Here is a 6,000-nt window from a genome sequence, read left to right as displayed (position 1 = left end):
CAATGAAAAGTATTTTTCCAGTCTCACCTGTTGAAGGTAATCCCATGTGATCTCGTTTGGACAGCAAACCTGTTGGTACAGTTAAATGCAGCTAATCTTTATTCTCCGCTTTGACCTCTCCAAAATGGCGGCGAGGATGACGTGATTCTACGCGGAAGGCGGCGTCTTTAATGGTCCGGAATAAATTGAATGCTACACGTTGATGGATTAATTTGTTGTTTCTCACCTGTGAAAGGTAATCCCATATGATCTCATTTGGACGGTAAACCTGTTGGTACAGTTAAACGCAGCACATGAATCTTTATTCTCCGCTTTGACCTATCCAATATGGCGACAAGGATGATGTATGATTCTACGCGGAAGGCGGCGTCTTTAATGGTCCGGAATAAATTGAATGATATACGTTGATGGATTAATTTCTTCTATGCCCTTTTTGAGGAATGTATTGTAGGACTTAAACCCACATCTGAAGAGGTGAGATCGCTCCTTTTTTTTTCCTTATTTTTGCTGGTGGGATTGACTCTGCCCTAAGGGCTATTTTCTCTCTCTCACTTTGCACCATTACACAATAAATATTCACAGTGAAAATATTTTGTAAGCGCGTTTCATGAACCAAGTTATAGGATTTGTTGACAACTCGCATCGAGTTCGTTACACTTCTACCCGGCGTGAAGCACTCACAGTCATGTGGTTGTGACGTCATCGTAAACAAATCTGTTCTACTCATCCAGACGACTTCACAACGGCAACGTTGCCAGATCTTTCCACTCTGGAACCCGTTCTCAAAAAGATTGCGTTTTGGGCACCCAAAACGCCGGTGCCGTGTGGACGCCAGGCCTAAACGATAAGCAACTGTATCAGAGTCACCTGAATCCGTTGCCGTGTGGACAGGGCCTTAGTTGGTATGGAAACAAGTGAAAATGTGCACTTGTTTATACCGGTGAAATGGGCCGTGTTCTCACCTCCCCTTGCTACATAATGAGCGAATGACGACACTGATGTTCCATGCGCTTAACATGTGAATAGCTGATGGGTGTGTCGTTAAGAGGCTGCTGCTGGGTGAAGTACTGAAACTCATAAGATTTGTTTTTATTTCTTTACAAAGTGCTAAAGCTAAAGTTTGTTTTCAATATCTATCTATCTGTCTGAATACTAGAAGATTCAAGGTTTCTAGTGGTGTTACTTGAATGTTTCTAGCACAAAAACTCACAGAGCTTTAGACGTGTGTTTACTAACAGTCCTAAAAGTCCCCTGTGGGGGGTCGGTGACCTGGGAGTGCTTCTCGATTCTGTATCTCATTTTCTAGCTTTAGTTGTTGTTGAAGCGATGGATGTCCATGTTCTTGCTATGCATATTTAGTCTTTGTATATTTTTTCATGTTCATGATCTTTGTTTGCATTTGTTTCACTATAATAAACTCCAATCTGCACTTACATCGGCCTCTGCGACAAATTCCTTTTTGATCAAATGTTTTTTATTTTCATACCATAGAAATGTACATTACAAGAAGTTAAAGGAAACATGAATTAAAAATAGAAACAAATTTTAAACACACACAATTTCTCCCTTCCCCCAGTATACTTCTGGAGGGATACCATCCCAGCCTGGGGATTTACCCCTCTTCATACTGACAAGAGTCTTTCTCAACTCCTCCACTGTGATTGGAGCCGCAAGATTGTCTGAATTTTGGCTGGTGAGAGTGGGGAGTTCAAGGCCATTGAAAAAGTCTTCGCAGGATTCCATATTTAGCAATACCTCAGAAGAATAAAGGTTAGAATAGAATTTTTTGAATGCCTCATTAATTTCACGTGGGTCAGTTAAAGTACCAGTAGATGTTTTGATAGTCATGACACTAGAAAATTTCTCAGTCTGTTTCAGTCGTAAGGCTAGCAGATGGCTAGGCCTAGAACCATTAAAGTAATAATTTCTTCTTGTTCTATGTATTAAAAACTCAGCTCTTTGTCTCAATAAAGAGTTCAGCTCAGTTCTTGTTGCAGATATTTTCCCAGTCAGGGTGTCAGACTGTGTGTTTTGTCTTTCTGACTCAAGTTGAACAAGAGTGCCCTCTAATTCACTTATTTTATGAAGCCTATTTTTCTTAAGATAAGATGAAAAAGAAATAGTCGAGTCCCTAATCGATCCCTTAATAGCATCCCACAAATATCTGGGATCCTCTACTGAACCTTTATTTATTTCTATAAAAGTGTTCAAAGAGTTACTAAGAAAAGTACAGAATTCCTCATTTTGGAGGAGGGATGTATTAAAGCGCCACCATGGGGCTCTGGGTAGAGTACCCATCAACGTAATATGAGCTGAAACCACACTATGATCTGATAATGAGGAGGGTATAATTGCTACATTATGAACTTCAGAAAAAGACCCAGGAGATGTTAAAATATAGTCTATTCTAGAGAAAGTCTGGTGTCTGGCTGAATAGAAAGTGTATTGTTTTGAAGTGGGATTAGTTAAACGATATAGGTCTACCAAACTGAGAGATGACAAGACATCTTGAATATCTTTTGATGCACTTAATTGAGATGGGGTTTGGTTTTTGAGCTGATTTGTCCAAAGCTAGATTAATACAAGCATTCATATCTGCACCTAAAATAAGAGAAAAGTCATGTAATTGTGCTAGAACTGAGATTAGTTTAGGGAAAAAAATCCGATTCATACAGAGAAGGGGCATAAACAGAAATGAAAACAAATTTGCGGCCTGAAATGTTAGTTTTGATGTAAGAAATTCTACCATCTTCACTCCCATACTTTCCCATTATGTTCAATGAGAGGCTGCGTTTCAATACTATTAATGAACCTCTTGTTTTTGAATTTAAAGATGCAGAGGACGCAACATAGTAGTGTTTGTTTGCAAAGCGTTGAGTATCCTGAGTTCTTAAATGTGATTCTTGTATGAATGCCACATCGACTAATTGCCTATGTAAGAAGTCTAAGCAAGCAGCACGCTTAATAGGGCCATTCAGCCCGTTAACATTCCAGCTAATTACATGAAGCTTTGCCATAATGTTAAAAATGTGTTATAGTTTGAGAAATAAAATAAAATGAAACGAGGTATTGAGCAGTACATCAATTTAAAAGTAAGATATCCATGCCCACCCCAAAAACAACCCTGTCGCCATGACCCCATAGCCCTCCTCAGAACGTTAGAGGGCAGTATAACACCACATCCCCAGTCAGCTCCTACAGAGCTTGGTGCACCCCAAAACATTGGACCCATGATCCTAGAGTACAGTAGTAACCCTCAAACAAAAAACCCCCACAACCCCCCTTATTCATTTAACTAGATACCACATTGTAGATTAATGTAAATTAGGCTATTTGGTGAGCACAGAATGCCCAAAAAGAAGCCATTAAAGCGTCGAGTAGACTAAGCGATTATTCAAATGAAAAGAAACAAGAATAGCAAACAAATTCGGCCATTAACAGTGACAAAACCAACAAAAAGTATTTCTAATAACTCCAATACTTAGCTATCCAGAGTCCCTGCAAAGTATTTTGCCTCCTGCGGAGTTTCAAAGAAGTGGCTGGCTCCACCACGCATCACTTTCAGTTTAGCAGGATATTGCAGGAATGTACGGAAACCCATCTTCTGTAACTCGTCGATCACGTCGGAGAAGGTCAGTCTGCGAGCGAAGGTTTGTTTGCTGTAGTCTGGAGAAAATCGAATCGCCGTCCCATCCACTTCTACAGCTGTTTTCCGTGCTGCGGCCAGGATCTTATCTCTGTCGGTGAATCTTAGCAGCTTCAGCAGAATAGTGCGTGAGATGGGCTTCTGGTTGGAGTCTTCCCGTTCAGGGCCAACTCGATGGGCTCGCATAATTTCAACGGAGCCTAGCTCTGGGAACCACTTCGGTATGGCATTAGACAAATAGGAAAGAGGATTACTTGTTTCATGGTTTTCAGGAATCCCTTTTATCCTTATGTTGTCTCGCCGCAATCAGTCCTCTAGGTCAGCAATTTTGTTCTCCAGCTTAGTGCAGAGAGCTGTCAGTTTGTCCACTGAGGTAGAGAGTCGGCTGTCCACCTCAGCCAGATGGTTGTTACTCGTTTCAATTTGCTCCATGCACGTCGAGGTGTCAGCACGAATGGATGAAATCTCGTTTCGAACTTCTGACATTTATTCAGCCACGATGGCTTGGGTTTTCTCTGAAAGTTGCGCAACCACATCATCCACGAATTTGGGAATAGCTTCCTTAATAGCATCTGCCACTGCTAGCTTAACTAGCTTAGAAAGTTCTTCACTGTCGACAGCACGGATATGGTTTTGAGCTTGTTTAGAAGATTGTTTTTTCGATGATGTCGCCATCACTATCAAAAGTTATCACTAGTTAAAAAATTCTGACCAAAATAAAGATCAAATATGTGGTAAAATTATTAAATTAAAGGGGTAACTGCGGAGCCCTCGCGAAAAGCTACCACATCCCTCGCCGCGGTCACATGACTCCCTCTGCGACAAATTCCTGATAGATTAGTACAATATCCATAGCCAAAACATTCACAGTTGCAATTTATCTTTTGATCAAGAACGGCTCACATGCACCTTCATTAGTAAACAATTTATTGTTTTTTTTTCTTAATATGAATTCACAACCAAATTTTCACTTAATACACAAACTCAATACTGATACTCAGGTGTTTCACTCAGCAATATATCATTTCACCATGTCAAAAACATTTAATTCACATAAAGATATTTATTACATTTTGACATTTTTAACATTAATAAACCAGGAAATGGAAGATGCAATGTCTTAAGTATCAAACAAAACACAACAAAGTGTGCTGTTAAAGGAAAATAATCAACTATGGGGAGTGACTATAGATAGTTTTCACATGACGTCACAGAGTCGAGGATTCCCTAGTGGCGGCCATCTTGTGGGGCAAGCTTACCGTACGGGTCACTGAGCACACATTGTAACGCGCGAGTTACATTTATTTATCTCATTCTCATCTCATTATCTCTAGCCGCTTTATCCTTCTACAGGGTCGCAGGCAAGCTGGAGCCTATCCCAGCTGACTACGGGCGAAAGGCGGGGTACACCCTGGACAAGTCGCCAGGTCATCACAGGGCTGACACATAGACACAGACAACCATTCACACTCACATTCACACCTACGGTCAATTTAGAGTCACCAGTTAACCTAACCTGCATGTCTTTGGACTGTGGGGGAAACCGGAGCACCCGGAGGAAACCCACGCGGACACGGGGAGAACATGCAAACTCCACACAGAAAGGCCCTCGCCGGCCCCGGGGCTCGAACCCAGGACCTTCTTGCTGTGAGGCGACAGCGCTAACCACTACACCACCGTGCCGCCCTACATTTATTTATATATTATTTAAATTTATAGTTACATTATTACTATTTAAAGCTAGCAATGGTGCACACCTGTTGTATTCATGGCTGTCGTAATAGGTCAGATGATGACGTCAAGCGGAGCTTTTATGGAATTCCCACTGTACGGGAGCATGAAGGCGAGCAAACAAAGAAACTCAGCATACAAAGGAGAAATCTATGGCTTGCGAGAATCAACCGCAAGGATTATCAGCCTTCCAAACACAGCAAAGTCTGCTCCGATCATTTTATAAGTGGTAAGTTGTTTAACTAAACAATCAATTGTATTTAAGTTTGTTTTTGGAAACCAACACATCATGTAAACAATCTCTGGAGAATGCCTAACTGGAATCGCTGAGTGTACGTTTACATTGTAATGTACACTTAATATCGCTCGTTTGTCACGTTTCTATTTGACACTTGTCACTTCACTCATGCAAGGGTCATTTTTGAAAAATATTTTAGGTCTATTCTGTATGATTTGATTTGTGTTTGGGATGCAAACAGCGCGCCTTTTGGCGGATGCCACCTTTTTCACGGCTGAAACACGCAGATCCAATTTTTTATTTTTTTTTAGGGGAGGCGTTGGAGTGTCTGATTATAATTTCAAAGTAAATTCTGTATTAAAATTACTAAATAAGCAAATCCGTT

The sequence above is a fragment of the Neoarius graeffei genome, chromosome 13, assembly GCF_027579695.1.
Source record: "Neoarius graeffei isolate fNeoGra1 chromosome 13, fNeoGra1.pri, whole genome shotgun sequence".
NCBI classification, from domain to species: domain Eukaryota; kingdom Metazoa; phylum Chordata; class Actinopteri; order Siluriformes; family Ariidae; genus Neoarius; species Neoarius graeffei.
This window is presented reverse-complemented; position numbering follows the sequence as displayed.